The 19,805-nt window shown below is 36.6% G+C and overlaps 1 protein-coding gene and 1 long non-coding RNA gene across 4 annotated transcripts in view; one reads left to right on the top strand and one right to left on the bottom strand.

Moving 5' to 3' along the window:
• Positions 1 to 1,902, bottom strand: part of LOC107603147 (solute carrier organic anion transporter family member 4A1-like) — a 28,922-nt gene extending 27,020 nt beyond the window's left edge. For both annotated transcript variants that reach the window (XM_016295858.1, XM_016295859.1), the window contains exon 1: positions 1,684 to 1,902. The gene's annotated coding sequence lies outside the window, so the exon portion shown is untranslated. The remainder of the gene's footprint in view (positions 1 to 1,683) is intronic.
• A 13,757-nt stretch (positions 1,903 to 15,659) lies between these two features.
• Positions 15,660 to 19,805, top strand: part of LOC107603145 (uncharacterized) — an 86,576-nt gene continuing 82,430 nt past the window's right edge. For both annotated transcript variants that reach the window (XR_001611101.1, XR_001611102.1), the window contains exon 1: positions 15,660 to 15,716. This is a non-coding gene — a long non-coding RNA (uncharacterized lncRNA). The remainder of the gene's footprint in view (positions 15,717 to 19,805) is intronic.

Genomic DNA, 19,805 nt, shown 5'->3' with positions numbered 1-19,805 from the left:
GTCAGCTGGCCAATCAGAGCAGACTGCGCTTGTCGGAAGGAGGGACTTTGTAGAAAACAAAGCGTTTGAGAGAGGCGGGGCATAGAGGACCTACAATAATGTACAGTATTTGAAAAATAATGTGTTTTTTGAACATTAAAGCATGTCAACATATTCTGTTACACCAAATACACAAAATAATGATCTTTCAAAAAAGCATCATATGACCCCTTTAAAAAAACTAAATAACTTACATATTAACGAACAAAAAATACTCCAAATGTTTTTCTAAATTTACATTATAAAAAAACGAAACAAAATTGAATCACTTTCCCATTACATACAAAACTGAACTATTTTAATAGCTGAAACAGTAGTATAAGCTTTTTTTGGGAAAAGGGGAAAAAAGACGGGCTATAGGGCCTATATTTGAGACCCGTGGAGGGCTTTAATCCACTTCATCCAACGCTGTTTTGTTCTCATCTGTGAGCATGCTCTTGATATATGTATTTTAGGTGTGTAAATGTATAATTGCCTTTTAATTATTTTTTCAGTTTTATTTAAATTTGTAGTTAAACCAACTAAAAATACATGTATTTTAAAGTTTAGAATTAGACAGCCTTTGCACACAGGCTTACGCTGAAAACAACTAAATGGAACCTCAAAGCTGATCTAGAAAAATGTGTGCAAATGTATAGGACCCCACTTCTATATTTTGCCTGGCGCCCCCAATTCACTAAAGCCGACCCTGGGTGAACGTTCTGTGTTTGTTGTGTAGACAAAAAGACAACTGCTCCTTCAGCACCTTCATTGATGGGTGCAGGGCCACAGTGGCACGTGGATTTTAAATGACTTACTATAATCCCAATTACCAGTCATGTTACACGAGGCATGAGTGAGTATTGCGCAGCCTAATTCTAATATAACAAATGAACAAATATAACATCACATTTTTCACGTTACATCGTTGCGCGAGAACAGCTAGGAAAGCAGAATTAGTGATGGCAATTCCGATTTGGCAGACCGAATCGATTTTTTCGAACAGTTCATTTAAAAAAACGACTCGGCGGTTCTATACGTCACCACGTGAACAAGACCGTTTGCGCGATCCGGTTCAAATGAACGAACGTTTCACTCGGGATTCGGACATCGCAAACTGTTGTCCTCAAATAGCCTATCTCTGATGTTGGAAACTGCATTGACGCTGTTCAGAGGAACACACGGTTATATTGTGTAGCCTACCTATACTCGCATTCCTCACGCCCATACTGAAGCTTTTTGAGGATTAAACATCACGCTATTTGACATAACACACTAAAATCAAGTCGATATATCACCAATATACTGTAAAACGCTATACTAGCTATATTTTAGGATGTGTGTCATGAAGCGACCTGTGGTTTGTGTTTATACGAGCATGCGTCTCCATTGGCATGCTGGAAACAGGTGGAGGAAATACGCAGTCCAGACTCCTTTACGAGTCTTTGTCGTCTGCACTGCACTCATGTCTGAGCATTTAGTACCGTTTAATAACCAGACCTACCGAGACAGAGCCATATGGCTGCCTGTGGTTTGAGATAGGCTACGGTCTGGCCAGTGCTTCTCCTTCTGCATCCCTTTACACACAGTTATCATACTCTCACATGGTGCTGTTCATTCATCACTGTCTCAACATGGAAATATCATGAAAGCTAACTTACTCACGTTCTCACGCTACTGAGGATTTAGACGACTCCTCCAGATCTTGTCAATCGTTTCACGTTGGCGTGTATTGTCTCTCCCAGCGTAAATCCATAAATAAACGCTTAAACTGGAGATGTTACAAAATGTTGAGCTCTCGGATTAAGCAGCTGTCACCCAACGAGAATCCGCCCCCATGGCGTTATGCTACTGGACCAATAGTGTCATCCGTACTAACGGCTGCGCGTACGTATGTGACAACTGTCTTTACCGCGCTGATCGCAGCAGCATCCTCTGTAAACCAGCAGGTTTGGTTTGACTGAAGCACGCGGCGCAGGTTCCACGTTTCATCCATATTTTTAATTGTAAAATTATGAAAGTTTAAACACTGAAAAAAAATAAAAGAAAATGTTTTTAGAAGAAATATAAATTAGGCCTACTTTATTATGTAGTCTATGGTAATAGTAGTAGGCTATTTATTATAATTTATGCTCATTTAGCCTACTATTTAGTAAATAATAATAATAAACTTATTTTATAAAGCGTCTTTAAATTGACTTCTCATAGCACTCTACACAAAATAAACAGCACTAAAATAATAAAATAAACATCAACAAGCAAATGCTTTTAGTTTTTTCTCAATCGATTTGACACATTTATTTATAAATACAGCCATAAATACACCCCAAACTGTTCAACTTTACTGCAAAATGAAGCACTGCATTTTTTTTTCTATTAATGCATTTATTAAAAAATACTAACATCAAAATCTTTATTGATTATAAAACGTACTCAGATAGATGCACAAATATACTAATAACAATACATGTTTGTTAAGAAGTTCTTCAACAGGGAGTTTTGTTAATAAAGCAAAATAGCGCTGGCCCTGACTTAAACCCAATTGAGCATCTCTGGAGAGACCTAAAAATTGCTGTCCACCAACGTTTACCATCCAACCTGCCAGAACTGGAGAGGCTCTGCAAGGAGGAATGGCAGAGGATCCTCAAATCCAGGTGTGAAAAACTTGTTGCCTCTTTCCCAAAAAGACTCATGGCTGTATTAGATCAAAAGGGTGCTTCTACTAAATACTGAGCAAAGGGTCTGAATACTTAGGACCATGTGATATTTCAGTTTTTCTTTTTTAATAAATCTGCAAAAATGTCAACAATTCTGTGTTTTTCTGTCAATATGGGGTGCTGTGTGTACATTAATGAGGGAAAAAAATTAACTTAAATGATTTTAGCAAATGGCTGCAATATAACAAACAGTGAAAAATTTAAGGGGGTCTGAATACTTTCCGTACCCACTGTATATAGAGTGCTGTGAAAAGTGTTTTCCCCATCCTGATTTCTTGTGTTTTGTGTATATATAAAACAAAATACAACCCTAAAACAGAGGTAACCTAAGTAAATACAGTTCTTATTCATTTATTTGAAGCCAAAAAAATATCCAGCATCACCCATGTAAAAACAAAAACAAAAAAACTAACAAAAAACAATAACAACAACTGCCCGTTTAAATCAGTCTTTCACACGAGTGGGCCAAAACGCAGCACAGTGCTGTGGTGCATTTTGGCCCACTCTTCTTTGCAGAACTGCTTTAGTTCAGCCACATTGTGGAAAATACATTTTCACAGCACTGTGCATATTGAATGTTGAAATCCATGCTTGACAAGCTGCTGTCTCAACATCCCCACAGGCCTCTTGCTTTGTGGCTGATGTTGTTTTGGACCACAACAATGCTCTTGTTCCATTCAAAATAAACTTGATTGCCCACCTGAATGTACTCAAACTTCAATTCTGAAAAATGTTTGGACATTCAAAGAACGTAGCATAGTAACTCTTTAGATCCGTTTCCCAGCTTCTTTAAAGGAGAGGCCGAGATTTCTTACATGGTCAGTTAGGGTAACTGATTTAAGCTGTCCACTGCATTTCGTGTTGTGTTTATTAACCAAATAATATCAGTTTGGGACCAGTTGAAACCACGTGCATTTGAAAGTTTTGTTTGTTGTGATTGAACAAATGGTACATAAGTGTTTGTGATTTGATCTGTTCCCAATAAAAATTTTTGGTTGGCTATGAACTGTTATGAAAACAGTGTTTTGAGAAAATGATTCACATGATTTGTAATTTGAATGAAATGAAATGAATGACAACGTAGAATTTATTTAGGACAATTACAAAATGTTCAGATCACTTTGTTAACTGTTTTGAGAACAGTGGCCTGAGTTTGGAGAAATGTGTCAAATCGAATGAGAAAAATCAAAAAGTTGAGGTTTAAAAATGTCATAGGTCTGAGCTCTAAGAAGGAAAAGATTTCCAAAGGGTATAAGCCCTGACACCCATAGATTTTGGACGGGTTTGAGGAACAGCCAGCAAATTAGATTGCTTAATCTGCGATTAGGGATGTAAGGAATTAACAATGCGGATAAATAATGTGAAGCCAATATAATACTTTGTCAGCACTTTTAAAATCAACACGGAACTTGACTGGGAAACAGTGCAAAGACTCTACATAAATAAAGAGAGAGAATTTCCTGGTGGCAAAGTTTTGTACATATTGCAGCATGTTAAGTGTGGATTTATAAACTCCAGCAATGGCATTACAGTAAGCTATCTGAGACACAATAGATCAACTTCGCAGCTACAGAGAAATGTAGCATAGGACACAATCTTACATTTCTGAGATGCGAAAAGGATGCTTTAAAAATGCTCTGTGCAAAATTGTATGTATTATTTTATATTATATTTTGATATATTTATATATTTATATTTAAGGTGAAACGAGTATCTATGCTAACATTATGAATCACTTTTATTATTATTATTCACTTAATATATTGAAAAATGTTTCCTGTTTCACATCACAAGCCTCTTCTTCCTGTTAATTTGAAGGTTGGATATTGTAAATTGTAACTCAGAAGGCTGATGCTAATTTTCTGGAGGTTCATGGCCTATTTCTGCCTATGAGAGATGTATAAACTCTTTAGTGGTTTCACTACACAATTTACTAGACATGTTTTTCTCCGGAAGTGAGCTATTCTCACTGCTTATAACCGACTACTGACTTGACTTGCAAGCAGATGACTGGTTATAAATGTTGTCTGTTTCCTATAGTCTGTTATTTGCAGAGCAGAGGGGAAAAAGAATGTGGTTTACCATGTTAAGAGCTTGTTAGTTTTATAGCAGCTTTTGACCTTAAGTGACAGACAACTCAAATCTATCTATCTATCTATCCAAAGTAAGAGTAAAACCAACGTCTTTTCGAAATAAAATATTTTATGCATACTTTTATTTCTATTCTAGCAAATGACACGCGTACTGTCATGAGTAACAGCTGTAGTACTACTACTAGTACTGTTATGCATTATTTTTGTAACACGTTACTCCCAACCAGGGCCAGACTTCATTTCAGGCCGGGAAATGTCACACTCATCCAGGCCACACAGACAAAAGGGGCCAAAACTGCACCTTTTGGGGTACAAGAGCTTGTCACTGGAGCAGTGCACTTAAAAGGACATCTTTGTACCCCTAATAGGTACATATTAGTGGCTTAGAGTAGTAATTTGTACCCTTAAGGTAATATGTAGGCCTACCTATTAGGGGTAAAAAAGGAACAAAGATGTCCTTTTAAGGGTAATGTTCCAGTGACAAGCTGTTGCACCCCAAAAGGTGCCATTTTGGCCCCCTTTTTTCTGTATATAGCCTATTGTCACGAATCCGGTCCACGAACTTTCCTATTCATTGACTCTCGCACTACACACTGTTGCACATCACCCCGGACTACATTTCCCATCATGCATTGCACTGATTGCACTCAGCACGAATTGCACACACCTGTTTACACTGATTGCACCCAGCTGTTTCATATCACTCCCTCACTATTTAACACTCACTCTGATCCCTTCCCTCTGCCGAGTATTGTTTCAGCATTTATCACTCCCCTAGAGATAGCTACCTTACGGAGCCCTTGTCATTGCCTTAGCCCTAGTCATTTGCCTTAGCCTTAGCCCTAGTCATTTGCCTTAGCTTTAGCCTTAGCCCTAGTCATTTGCCTTAGCCTTAGCCCTAGTCATTTGCCTTAGCCTTAGCCCTAGTCATTTGCCTTAGCCTTAGCCCTAGTCATTAGCCTTAGCCTTAGCCTTAGCCTTCTCGGTTTCTGATCTTCGCCTGGTTCCCTGGATTCACCCCTTTTGTCTTGCCCCTTTTGATTCTGTCTGCCGATCGTCGACCTGCGCTAGCCCTAGGACTATTCTTGTGTTTTGCCCACCATATACCTGTTTGCCATCATCTGACCCCTGCCTGCTGTATGACCACGTCGCTGTCTTCTCCAATAAAAAGCTCTGCGAATGGATCCGCAAGTCTCACGTCTCGTCAGCCCCGTAACACCTATACATCCACAACCATTTCTGAAACCACAGACAACTCTATTATTTGTATAGCCATCACATAAAAAGGTCTAACTCCTTAGTCTGGGGCTGTGGAAAATAATTAAAGGTTCTCTCTTGCACTGCATCTTCACTTCTCTTTCCCTTTTCTTAATTTTCCCCAATATCTCTGTCCCCCCTTTTTTTCTTGTCACTTTTTCACCAGCAGGTCTACTGTTATGAACAGAACTGTGTCCACCTCGTTGAAAACTACCACCTCATTTCAATTTGTTAGCACATAATGTTATTTATCTTAATATGACTTAAATACCCTAGCTTTAATAAACCTATATTTCATACAAATATACACCAGTCAAAAGTTTTTGAACAGTAAGATTTTTTATGTTTTTTTAAATAAGTATTTTCTGCTCACCAAGCCTGCATTTATTTGATCCAAAGTACAGCAAGAGCAGTAATATTGTGAAATATTTTTACTATTTAAAATAACTGCTTTCGATTCTAATATATTTTAAAATGTATTTTATTCCTGTGATCAAAAAGCTGAATTTTCAGCATCATTACTCTAGTCTTCAGTGTCACATGATCCTTCAGAAATCATTCTAATATGCTGATTTGCTGCTCAAGAAACATTATTATTATCATCATCATCATCATCATCATCAATATTTAAAACAGTTGTGTACATCAGGATTATTTGATGAATAGAAAGATCCAAAGACCAGCATTTATCTGAAATAAAAAGCTTTTGAAACATACACTATACCAAAAGGGGGTGGAGAAATTATAGAAATTATTACTTTTATTTAGCAAGGATGCTTTAAATTGATCAATTGAGTGATGATAAAGACATTTATAATGTTACAAAAGACTTCTATTTCAGATAAATGCTGTTCTTCTAAACTTTCTATTCATCAAAGAAACCTGGAAAAAAAATCTTCTCTGTTTTCAACATAATAATAATAATAAATGTTTTTTTGAGCAGCAAATCGGCACATTAGAATGATTTCTGAAGGATCACGTGACACTGAAAACTGGAGTAATTATGCTGAAAACTCAGCTTTGAAATCACAGGAATAAATCACATTTTAAAATATATTCAAATATAAATCAGTTATTTTAAATAATAAAAATATTTCACAATATTACTGCTCTTGCTGTATTTTAGATCTAAGAAATGCAGGCTTGGTGAGCAGAAGAGACTTCTTTAAAAAAACAGCCTTAAAAGTCTTACTGATCAAAATCTTTTGACTGGTAGTGTATTAAAACACATTTTCTAAAGTGCCTAAATGTCCAAACTAGTACAATATATTTATTGAAAAATGTTAATACTGATACTATTGCAATATTAGGCTGTGACTCGTTATTTTTGTGTTGCTGTCTGCTCTAGCTCCCTCCCTCCCTGTACAATAAATCCATGTGAATATCTGTCTCTGCTAGAATTTTTTTTTGTTGCTTTACAATCGATATTGATGTCCTTTAGCACAGTATTCTGAATGATGATGATAATGGTGTGATACTGATAGCCTAACAGATACTAGCAGTTTAATACTCAACTACGTTAATAAAGACAAAACTATTTGGCGTATTTACAGATGCAACTGACCTGCACTTGAAGCCCTGAACAGGTCAGTGATGTTGCTACATTTCACGGTTTCTTCTGGCCTCTTCATCTCTTTCATCGAGTCCAGCGCGTTCTGTTCGGGATCGTTTGACGGAAGCGCGGAACAGACGCGAACCGATTCGTATAGCGCAGCGCTGCCAGTCAAGACTAACCGATGTATGGTTTATTATCGATTTAGTATGGAATGAAAAAAATCGGAAATAATCACTTTGGTACATTGAGAAGGCATAAATATAAAATAATAATAATAACTAAAAATAAATAAATACTAATAATAATAAACCAGGGCAGCGGGCCAAATCAGCCGCCAGGCCACCGGGAATTCTCAACAGTGAATTCAATGTTCAACAATGTTCAACAGTGTGAGGCTACTGGCATTTGGCATTTAGAGGCTTTTGCATCTGAACTGTTCATATAGTCCTGTTGTGTCTAATATGAATAGACCCAAGCTATTCACAGATATTGCCAGATACTCACTTTACCTCTACCATACTTTTAACAGTCTTGGATCGTTTGTGATTCTGGCTGTCATCCTTTCTTGCATTGTCTTGAGCCTTCACTCTGCCAATTATAAGCTATATTGTTAGTAGCCTGGATAGCTCACAGTCATTATGCTACACCATTATCGCCCTCTACTTGATGCAAAATGCTCTGCAGTGCATTTAGTCATTTTAGAATGTTAAGTAGGTAACACTTTAGAATAGGGAACGCTTATTCACTATGAACTACGAATTTTCCCGCAATACATTTCTAATGTGCTGTTTATTAATAGTTAGTAAAGTAGTTGTTAAGTTTAGCTATTGGGATTAGGGATGTAGAATAAGGCATTCATATGTGCTTAATTACCACTAATTAATGGATAATATTCTAGTAATACGCATGCTAATAAGCAACAAGTTAAGAGACCCTAAAATAAAGTGTTACCTTAAGTTCTACTTCTGTAGTTATTTTGGTGAAAGTAACTCAAAAGTAATAGCTACAGGAGTCATGTAACGCATTACAATTCTGAGACAGTAATATTGTAAGGTAAGGAATTACTTTTAAATAACAGTAACAAGTAAGCTATAATGTATTACATGTTGGAAGTGACTTGCACAACACTGCCTGTGTAGTAGCTATAGGCTAAATTGCAAATATTCATGCTTTATTGCAATAGTTTGAAATGAACTATAATGCCATCTGTCGGCACAGATCCACAACTGCAATAGATGAACTAGTGAGTCAATAGTCACATTTTAAACACGTAGCCTATTAGATCATTATCGCAGGCAGCTCGGAGAAAAATACTGAAACAGAAATCGAAATATATTCGATAGGCTACAACAGTTATTATTACCATAAACAAAATTATTAAAAAAAAAAAAAAAGAGAGAAAAGTACAGTGATCTCCGTAAGTTTTAGAAGCTTTCAGAAATGTATTTATTTATGAATTGTGAAACCTGTTAACTTTATAATTTACTGCACATAAAGAAACTTTACAGATTAACATACTCTACTGTCCTCTTATTGGCCGTTTTGTTACTTTTGTCGAGTTGTATTGATTGGAAGTGTGTTGACATTGCCCATCGATTCGGCTTTGCTTATATTTGCATAAACAACACAATAATAGACACATATAAGGTCAAGTTCAGTTAAAGACCTCAGTTAAATATAAAACTTAAGTAAATGTAAAATGTTAAAACCCGTGTTTAGGGGAGTGAGACTGCGCTTAACCTCTTCACCACTAGAGGGTGTTATCAGCGAGGTTTACTAGTGCTGGCATGCGTTATGAAGTTTATCATGTTTATGAAAACCGATCTGTGTACTGGACTATTTGCATTAAGATTAATTGTATGAATACTTAAAACGTCTTTAGGAGAGTGGAGCAATTATAGGAGAATGGAGTTGTAGTGAGCAAGGAATGAACTTGGAGAATGTAGAAGTGACATTAAACATGAAATGTTATTGTGGTTGGTATGTTGTTAAGAACAACAAAAAGGGCTCGGTTTTGTTGTATCGTGTATCTATTTATTTATTTTCTTTACAAGACCGTTTAAAAAGACAGGCAGCAGTAGTGTGCTACATGTGATCGCAAGATCTGCATTGTGACTCTGTTGTGTTGTTTGAGTAGTCACCACTAGAGGGCTCTCTCCATCGTCACATTACACTACGGATACGTAAGTTTCGCATTGGGAAAACTAATGACTTAAGTGTTATTTCTTTTTAAACTGGTCACTCTAGTGAGTCAGAAAGTGCATGGAAGAGTATTGTTGTGGAATTAATTGTGTAAAAAAAGAAAGTGGCTGCATTACTAACTAGAGGCCAAAATGAACTCAGGTGACAGATAAACGAATAGACTTTTGAGAGGCTGTCAGTCGTGCTAATAAACACCTGCTTGACTTGAACTGAATGCCTAAATGCAGACTGCAGTTGCACAGAGTATCAGAGCATTACGAACAGCATAAATTATATCTTCAGAGTGCATTTGAACAGAAGAACGATTGGTGTCAAAATCAGAAGTGGTCAAGAATAACTAAATAAGGACTTTGGCTGAACAGATGGGAATAATTTTGAGAGTAGAGTGCCCAAGAGCAGTCTTGGGAAATGAAATCGTCTATAATTGATTTGCTCTGCTTCTGTAATTATGGATATATTTATATATCGATATATACCCCTGACATGTTTTTGTAAGGTTGTCTTTGCTGTTAACAAAAAAAACTTTGAGAAATTTTAAAGACCGTTAAAAGTTTGGTTGTGATTTTTCACTTATTTAGTAATTGAGCACAGACTGCTCATTTCTTTTCAGGCCTATCAAACTGTCAGCCTAAGCTCTTTCAGTTGAACTGTTATAATAAGTTATATTTGTTTATTTCATTAAGTACAACTACAAAATATAAAAATTGTTACTGTATTCATCATTTCAATAGCCTATATGTATAAAGATGTGGTTGTTATATTCAGTGCTAAGTATCATTTGTGGACTATTACAGTATTTATTCATATTTAATTAGCATTTTGTATTATTTTTGTTATAATTTAATGATGTAGTAATAACTGCTTTAATCAGTTTTATTAGTTTTAATATTTCTATTTAGCTTTTCAGTTTTAGTAATTTTAGTACTTAAATTTAAACTTTATTATTTTCATTTTAATTTATTAGGGTTGGGACAATAAATCGATGCATCGCGAATCGAGAAATGATTCTGCATCGATTCTGAGATTTTCCAAAGGCATCGCGATACTCTCTCGAATCGATTCTGAGCTTAGTTTTTAGCTGCAGACTTTTGATCTAATAATTCACAACAATATCTCACACACTGAAATAGTAACGGGATACTTTACAAGACCGAAAACAAAAATATATTTACGTAAAATCCACTGTAGAAAATGAAACCTGCAAATGTCTTTTATAATTTTTCAGCAGTGAAGAATGGATAAATCTGATTGTTTCCCTTTGAAGCATGTGTACCCTTCTTTATGTAAAGTGTGTTAGTGACTTGTGAGCTAATTTGTCTAGTCCCCCTTTCTCTATCAGTCTTTCCTCGCTCTCTCTGCACTGAAGGAAGGAGGTTATCCTTAAACTTATTAGTGCAGGTGCAGTGCATTGAAAATCCATTCAGTGCTGCTGCTGTCACAGCAATTCTGTTCCATTGAATTAAGTGGGGTCAATCCAGCAAATCAAAAGATTACACTGGGCTCTATAAAGAGCGGGATGACACAAACATACTCACACATGCGAACACGCCAACAGACAAAGTGAATAATGCATTTAGTTGATTTAGTTGTGACCAGTGTACCAGAAGTGAATAAGTATGGATGTAGTGAAACGGTAACACTGTTGTGTTCAGTATCGTGACCTTAAGCATAAATGTTGGATTAGTATCTAAAAAGAAGTAGAATAATCAGACAAAAGCTTCATAATTTGCCTTTTGGATAGTCCACCAAAAAAAAAAAAAAAAATTCTGTAATTTACTCATCCTCATGCCACTAATAATCTCTAGAATTTACTGTTGTTGAATACATTATGTAATATTAGCCTTTTGCCACCCAGCTCTCTAGATATTGATATTGGCACTGGCTGTTAAAGCAATTATACCATCATAAGCTTGAGTTAGTTTGCTTTTTTTTTCTTCTTTTTTTGAATTAATTACTTAAGTCTCTTATTCATTCAATCAAATTACTGTAAATACAGTTTTACAGTTATAGTTTATAATTATACATATATATATATATCTTTCTTTTTCTTTTTCTTTTTTTTAACAAATGTAACTAATTTACTCCTGTGATGGCAAAACTTAATTTTCAGCAGCTTTCATTCTTTAGTGTCACATGATCCTTCAGAAATCATTCTAATATGTTGAGCTGGCGTTCAAAAAACATTTCTTATTATCAATGTTGAAAACAGTTGTGCTGCTTAATATTTTGTGAAAAACGAGTTACTTTTTCTTCAGGATTCTTTCATTTCCAAAGAGCAGCATTTGTTTTAAATAGAAAACTTTTGTCATGTTGTCTTAATTGTCACTTTATCAGTTACATGTACAGGTATCCTTACATACATTGCCTAAAGTATCAATTTCCTAAAAAAAAGTTAGCAAATATCTGTTCCACTATTGAGACTCAATTTAAAAATAATTTATTTTAAAAAAGGAAGAAAAAAAAATCAATGTTGAAAACAATTGTTCCGCTTAACAATTCCAAAACAAATAAATAAATAAAAATAAATAAAAAATAAAATTCTTTGATAAATAGAAATTCAAAAGAACATAATTTATTTGAAATGGAAAAAAAAATTGTAGACTATACTTTTTTCGACTAGGGGAGAGCGGGGCACAAAGTAACACATTTTGAATTTCTCCGTTTGTGTAAATCCACATGGGGTTCAGAGTATAATTTTATTTATCCACAGTAATTTCACACTTGTCTAGGACAAATATGTTGCTTTGTTTCATAATTACAGTGTATACGTTTTTCTTTATTTACCCTCAAAAATTGGAAGTGAAATGTGACAACATGCCCCATAGGTGGGGTACATTGTAACAGCTGATGGGCACATTGTAACATGACCATATAACAGCTTAAAATGTTATCTGATCGCATGAAAAAAATATTACAAGTGAAAAAAATAAGACAAACTAAAATATTTTGTCAATAAAATCAAATAATTATTTATTTCAAATAAAATAATGGCGTTTTTTAAGAATTTGGAATTTGACAATGAACACATTGCAACCATGCTTGGGACGGCCCACATAAACGAGCCAAAATGCTTTAGGCCTACATGTCTTGAAATAATAATTTCTTAATATTAAACATTGACTGTCAGTATTTATTCACCCGTTTCTCGTAGTTTATCATTAAAATGTATTAAAGTAAATAGTCTGAATTACTTCGCTAATGTCATAGAATAGCACGGCAGGGCACAATGTAACGCAGTGTTACAACGTGCCCCATCTGCACAACTGGAATTTAAAACTGGTTACTGTCTTCTGATAGTTAGCGAAGCATTAAAAATAATCTAAACTGATAAACAACAGATTGGAGATTAAAATAATAGCAGATTTATCTCATTTTAAATGAGTAATAAAAACTGAGATGAAAAATTTACTAAGCCAGAAATATAATTTTACTATGGTAAAATAAATGTTCAGCGATATCTTCAAAAAAACGTTTGAATTTTGGTGCACTTTTTTTCTCTATATAATGTTGATATGGTAACTGGTAAATGCTGAAAATTTGGTTATGCTAGCATGTGTGGAAATATTTAAACTACGTGTGTTACAACTTACCCCGCGCTCCCCTACCTAATTACATTAAACAGTTTATCTGCAAAGTAATATAATTCATTGGTTGGTTCATCTGTTTTAGCAGTTTGCAGCATTTTGGAGCATTAATCTAGAATTGATATGTAGCCAGTCACAGGTGTGTGCTGCTATTTCATTGGCTCTGAACATGGCTCATACAATCTGATTTTATAGTTTTAAACCTTCAGGTAGTTAACGGATGTTTAAATATTAAAATACTTAAATAGAGGCCGTAAACTTTTCTCTCTGTAGAGACAAAAGCATGGAGCTGTTATTTAGCTCTAACAGCATGTTGATTAGTCTGAGTGTGTGAGTTCACCGTGACCTTTAGGACAGCGCCGTCAGCAGAAACATCCACCTGTCTGATTATTGTCCCTGTCATTTCCTAAAACTAATGTGTTACACTTCAAGAGCTGTTTGAAGGACGCTGTGTAGCACATGTGCGTTTTGTCTCATAATTCTAGATCTATCTATGTGTATAAATAAATCTATGTGTATAAATCAGATGGTGTGTGTGTATATATGGGCATGTTAAGCAGGTTTGCTCAACATGCCCATATATACACATGAGCAGGTTTAATTAATTCAGTGTCCTACCTCATTGATCGTGTGCTAATTCTAGGCTATTCTCATATATTTATGTGCCTGCCGATAGCACAAATTAAACCATTATTACTAAATGATTTTATATAGTTTCTCTGTGTGTGAGCTGAAATATGACGCATAAATTTAGTCATATATATTAATAATGTTTAGGGTTTAATAAATACAGTACAGTAGATCCTGAAAAAGCTTTAAAACTTGCTGGTTGTGATGCCTGGCTCATACAGTAGCTCATGAATAATAATGAGGTATGACCTTTATTTTTCAAAATTGTTCAAAACTTAGAACTTGTCCCACCTCAAAAGAGACATTTTAGACAGCAGCTCAAATAATAGTGTTAAAAAGTGCTTTGTACACAGAACATTTTGCTGTATGAGCTGCATATTTCTGTTATTAAAACTCTGATATTATTACAGTAGCTTATTTTCATAGTAAACACTTTCCAGTGAATGGATTTTAAGGGTAGAAAATGTTCTGTGTGTGTGTGCCATAATTTTAGGACAGATTTTTTTTTTCATCATTTGTGAGAAAGAATGAGAGAAAAAATGAAAGAATGGATGAGAGGACCGGAACACTTCATCGTCTCGTTGGCAGAGTTGTTGTGAGTTTGGATCAGCGCCCAGTGACTTTACCATCAAGTGTTTCCAAAATTAGCCTCTTTTGCTGTAATTTCTACAATGCATTTGACTTCTTTCCTTTTTTAACCTCTTTTCCTTCTGTTTTTGACATTCAGTCTGACGTAAATCAAAATAATGTATGTTGCCCATCGATAGTGATGTTTATTTGTGACGTCTATTTTGTCTCAGCACCTTAGGTGCTAAACACATTTTTCACTAAAAACATTACACAAATAAGCTGCAAACACGACCAGAATCTTTGGGGAAAAAAAGACCAAAAGCCAAAAAAGAGCATTCAATTTGCACTGGACAATTTATCTTGTGCATGGGCCGGTTCTTAATCCTAGGTTGTGGAAGGCGCAGCGGACTGCCGTGGAGATGTTCTGTACTTGTGTTGAAATTACACTACTGTTTAGTGAATTTTTCATAATCACTGGCCAAATCCTATTACCAATTAATCTCTCTCTCTCTTCCAGTAATTCACACAATTCTGACAATGATTTCGATTCAGAGGAGTGTAACTGGCACAGAAGAAATACTCACACTACTTCCTCTGCTCTGCTTTCAATCCCACAGTCCCGCTCCACAGGCCTTACTACTGTATGCCTAGCTCCCATAGAGACTGAATTGGAAAAACCTGCTCACTTTGTTCCAGTCGACTCTTTGGCCTTTTGAGAAGTAGATTGGATTTACTTCCCAAGTAAGAGCAGCCCAGTGGAGGAGTCCTTTTCAAATGGCACAGTTGATGTGGCATTCCTCTAAAAGTTGATTCTGTTCACGAGATACTTTATAGCATAACACAAATAGAGCAAAATGTGGCCTTTGTGTTTTGTGATAATCAAAACATATTTTGTTAAATTAACATGAATATATTTACATGTTTTTAACTGTATTCATAATGTGTTTGCAGGAGTATCTAAATTAAATATTAATTCTCTCTTTCTCTTCTGTTCGTCTTGTCCTCAGGCTGAACTGATAAGCAGATGGCTACAGTCTCTTCATGGTTAGTTTCTGGGATGGATGAGTGAAAGTGGCTGCTCTCAATAATGGTAGGGGCAGAATGGGGTAAGGTGTGCCAGTATTACTTAAGTTGTCCTCTAGGCAAAATTAATTCAGAACAATTTATGTACTTACATTTTTGTGCAATCTGCTCAGGCCAACTGATGGTTAAAGTTACTGGTGGGGTTAGGAATTTACCTTTGTTACTTTCATTGTAAAAATTTTATGTTTTTGTACTAATCTAATCATAAATATTCATACGAACTGCCACCAGTTTGCCAAATCTTAAAATAGAGGAAACAAATAGGGATGAAATGGTTACCTTTTCATCCCTATTTGTTTCCTCTATTTTAAGATTTGGCAAACTGGTGGCAGTTCGTATGAATATTTATGATTAGATTAGTACAAAAACATAAAATTTTTACAATGAAAGTAACAAAGGTAAATTCCTAACCCCACCAGTAACTTTAACCATCAGTTGGCCTGAGCAGATTGCACAAAAATGTAAGTACATAAATTGTTCTGAATTAATTTTGCCTAGAGGACAACTTAAGTAATACTGGCACACCTTACCCCATTCTGCCCCTACCATTATTGAGAGCAGCCACTTTCACTCATCCATCCCAGAAACTAACCATGAAGAGACTGTAGCCATCTGCTTATCAGTTCAGCCTGAGGACAAGACGAACAGAAGAGAAAGAGAGAATTAATATTTAATTTAGATACTCCTGCAAACACATTATGAATACAGTTAAAAACATGTAAATATATTCATGTTAATTTAACAAAATATGTTTTGATTATCACAAAACACAAAGGCCACATTTTGCTCTATTTGTGTTATGCTATAAAGTATCTCGTGAACAGAATCAACTTTTAGAGGAATGCCACATCAACTGTGCCATTTGAAAAGGACTCCTCCACTGGGCTGCTCTTACTTGGGAAGTAAATCCAATCTACTTCTCAAAAGGCCAAAGAGTCGACTGGAACAAAGTGAGCAGGTTTTTCCAATTCAGTCTCTATGGGAGCTAGGCATACAGTAGTAAGGCCTGTGGAGCGGGACTGTGGGATTGAAAGCAGAGCAGAGGAAGTAGTGTGAGTATTTCTTCTGTGCCAGTTACACTCCTCTGAATCGAAATCATTGTCAGAATTGTGTGAATTACTGGAAGAGAGAGAGAGATTAATTGGTAATAGGATTTGGCCAGTGATTATGAAAAATTCACTAAACAGTAGTGTAATTTCAACACAAGTACAGAACATCTCCACGGCAGTCCGCTGCGCCTTCCACAACCTAGGATTAAGAACCGGCCCATGCACAAGATAAATTGTCCAGTGCAAATTGAATGCTCTTTTTTGGCTTTTGGTCTTTTTTTCCCCAAAGATTCTGGTCGTGTTTGCAGCTTATTTGTGTAATGTTTTTAGTGAAAAATGTGTTTAGCACCTAAGGTGCTGAGACAAAATAGACGTCACAAATAAACATCACTATCGATGGGCAACATACATTATTTTGATTTACGTCAGACTGAATGTCAAAAACAGAAGGAAAAGAGGTTAAAAAAGGAAAGAAGTCAAATGCATTGTAGAAATTACAGCAAAAGAGGCTAATTTTGGAAACACTTGATGGTAAAGTCACTGGGCGCTGATCCAAACTCACAACAACTCTGCCAACGAGACGATGAAGTGTTCCGGTCCTCTCATCCATTCTTTCATTTTTTCTCTCATTCTTTCTCACAAATGATGAAAAAAAAAATCTGTCCTAAAATTATGGCACACACACACAGAACATTTTCTACCCTTAAAATCCATTCACTGGAAAGTGTTTACTATGAAAATAAGCTACTGTAATAATATCAGAGTTTTAATAACAGAAATATGCAGCTCATACAGCAAAATGTTCTGTGTACAAAGCACTTTTTAACACTATTATTTGAGCTGCTGTCTAAAATGTCTCTTTTGAGGTGGGACAAGTTCTAAGTTTTGAACAATTTTGAAAAATAAAGGTCATACCTCATTATTATTCATGAGCTACTGTATGAGCCAGGCATCACAACCAGCAAGTTTTAAAGCTTTTTCAGGATCTACTGTACTGTATTTATTAAACCCTAAACATTATTAATATATATGACTAAATTTATGCGTCATATTTCAGCTCACACACAGAGAAACTATATAAAATCATTTAGTAATAATGGTTTAATTTGTGCTATCGGCAGGCACATAAATATATGAGAATAGCCTAGAATTAGCACACGATCAATGAGGTAGGACACTGAATTAATTAAACCTGCTCATGTGTATATATGGGCATGTTGAGCAAACCTGCTTAACATGCCCATATATACACACACACCATCTGATTTATACACATACAGTGGGGAAAAAAAGTATTTAGTCAGCCACCAATTGTGCAAGTTCTCCCACTTAAAAAGATGAGAGAGGCCTGTAATTTTCATCATAGGTATACCTCAACTATGAGAGACAAAATGAGAAAAAAAAAATCCAGAAAATCACATTGTAGGATTTTTAAAGAATTTATTTGCAAATTATGGTGGAAAATAAGTATTTGGTCAATAACAAAATTTCATCTCAATACTTTGTTATATACCCTTTGTTGGCAATGACAGAGGTCAAACGTTTGCTGTAAGTCTTCACAAGGTTTTCACACACAGTTGCTGGTATTTTGGCCCATTCCTCAAGAGCAGTAATGTTTTGGGGCTGTCACTGGGCAACACGGATTTTCAACGCCCTCCAAAGATTTTCTATGGGGTTGAGATCGGGAGACTGGCTAGGCCACTCCAGGACCTTGAAATGCTTCTTACGAAGCCACTCCTTCGTTGCCCGGGCGGTGTGTTTGGGATCATTGTCATGCTGAAAGACCCAGCCACGTTTCATCTTCAATGCCCTTGCTGATGGAAGGAGGTTTTCACTCAAAATCTCACGATACATGGCCCCATTCATTCTTTCGTTTACACAGATCAGTCGTCCTGGTCCCTTTGCAGAAAAACAGCCCCAAAGCATGATGTTTCCACCCCCATGCTTCACAGTAGGTATGGTGTTCTTTGGATGCAACTCAGCATTCTTTCTCCTCCAAACACGACAAGTTGAGTTTTTACCAAAAAGTTATATTTTGGTTTCATCTGACCATATGACATTCTCCCAATCCTCTTCTGGATCATCCAAATGCTCTCCAGCAAACTTCAGACGGGCCTGGACATGTACTGGCTTAAGCAGGGGGACACATCTGGCACTGCAGGATTTGAGTCCCTGGCAGCGCAGTGTGTTACTGATGTAGCCTTTGTTACTTTGGTCCCAGCTCTCTGCAGGTCATTCACTAGGTCCCCCCGTGTGGTTCTGGGATTTTTGCTCACAGTTCTTGTGATCATTTTGACCCCACAGGGTGAGATCTTGCGTGGAGCCCCAGATCAAGGGAGATTATCAGTGGTCTTGTATGTCTTCCATTTTCTAATAAGTGCTCCCACAGTTGATTTCTTCACACCAAGCTGCTAACCTATTGCAGATTCAGTCTTCCCAGCCTAGTGCAGGTCTACAATTTTGTTTCTGGTGTCCTTTGACAGCTCTTTGGTCTTGGCCATGGTGGAGTTTGGAGTGTGACTGTTTGAGGTTGTGGACAGGTGTCTTTTATACTGACAACGAGTTCAAACAGATGCCATTAATACAGGTAACCAGTGGAGGACAGAGGAGCCTCTTAAAAAAGCCCTGGCCAGAACAGAACAGGACGAGAGTTCACAAGTGGATACTACTGACACCTCTGGAGGTTCTGCAGCGAATGCCGCACAGAGTTCAGCAACGGTCCCTTCGACCGTGACAGGACGAGCTGAAAGTGCATTGCTGGGCGCCACCACCATACCAGGAGCCAAAGCGAGCGCCGCCGCCTCGGGAGGTTCTGCAGCCTCAGCCGCCACCTCTGGAGGACCTGGAGAAAGCACCACCATCTCAGGAGGTTCAGTGGTAGTGTACGCAGCCCAAACACACCAAAATGCGATCCCCATCAAGGGGAGCGCTTCAGACAGGGGAATCAGTTGAGGAACAGTAGGGCTAAGGGGGGTGGGTTTGGGGATACCAGCTGCGCGTGCAGACACCAGCGGTGCATCCCTCACACTGGATACCAGACTGGGATA

The sequence above is a fragment of the Sinocyclocheilus grahami genome, unplaced genomic scaffold (assembly GCF_001515645.1).
Source record: "Sinocyclocheilus grahami isolate Dianchi unplaced genomic scaffold, SAMN03320097.WGS_v1.1 scaffold341.1, whole genome shotgun sequence".
Classification (NCBI taxonomy): domain Eukaryota; kingdom Metazoa; phylum Chordata; class Actinopteri; order Cypriniformes; family Cyprinidae; genus Sinocyclocheilus; species Sinocyclocheilus grahami.
Note: the sequence above shows the minus strand (reverse complement) of the source record. Positions and strands in the feature narration are given on the sequence as shown.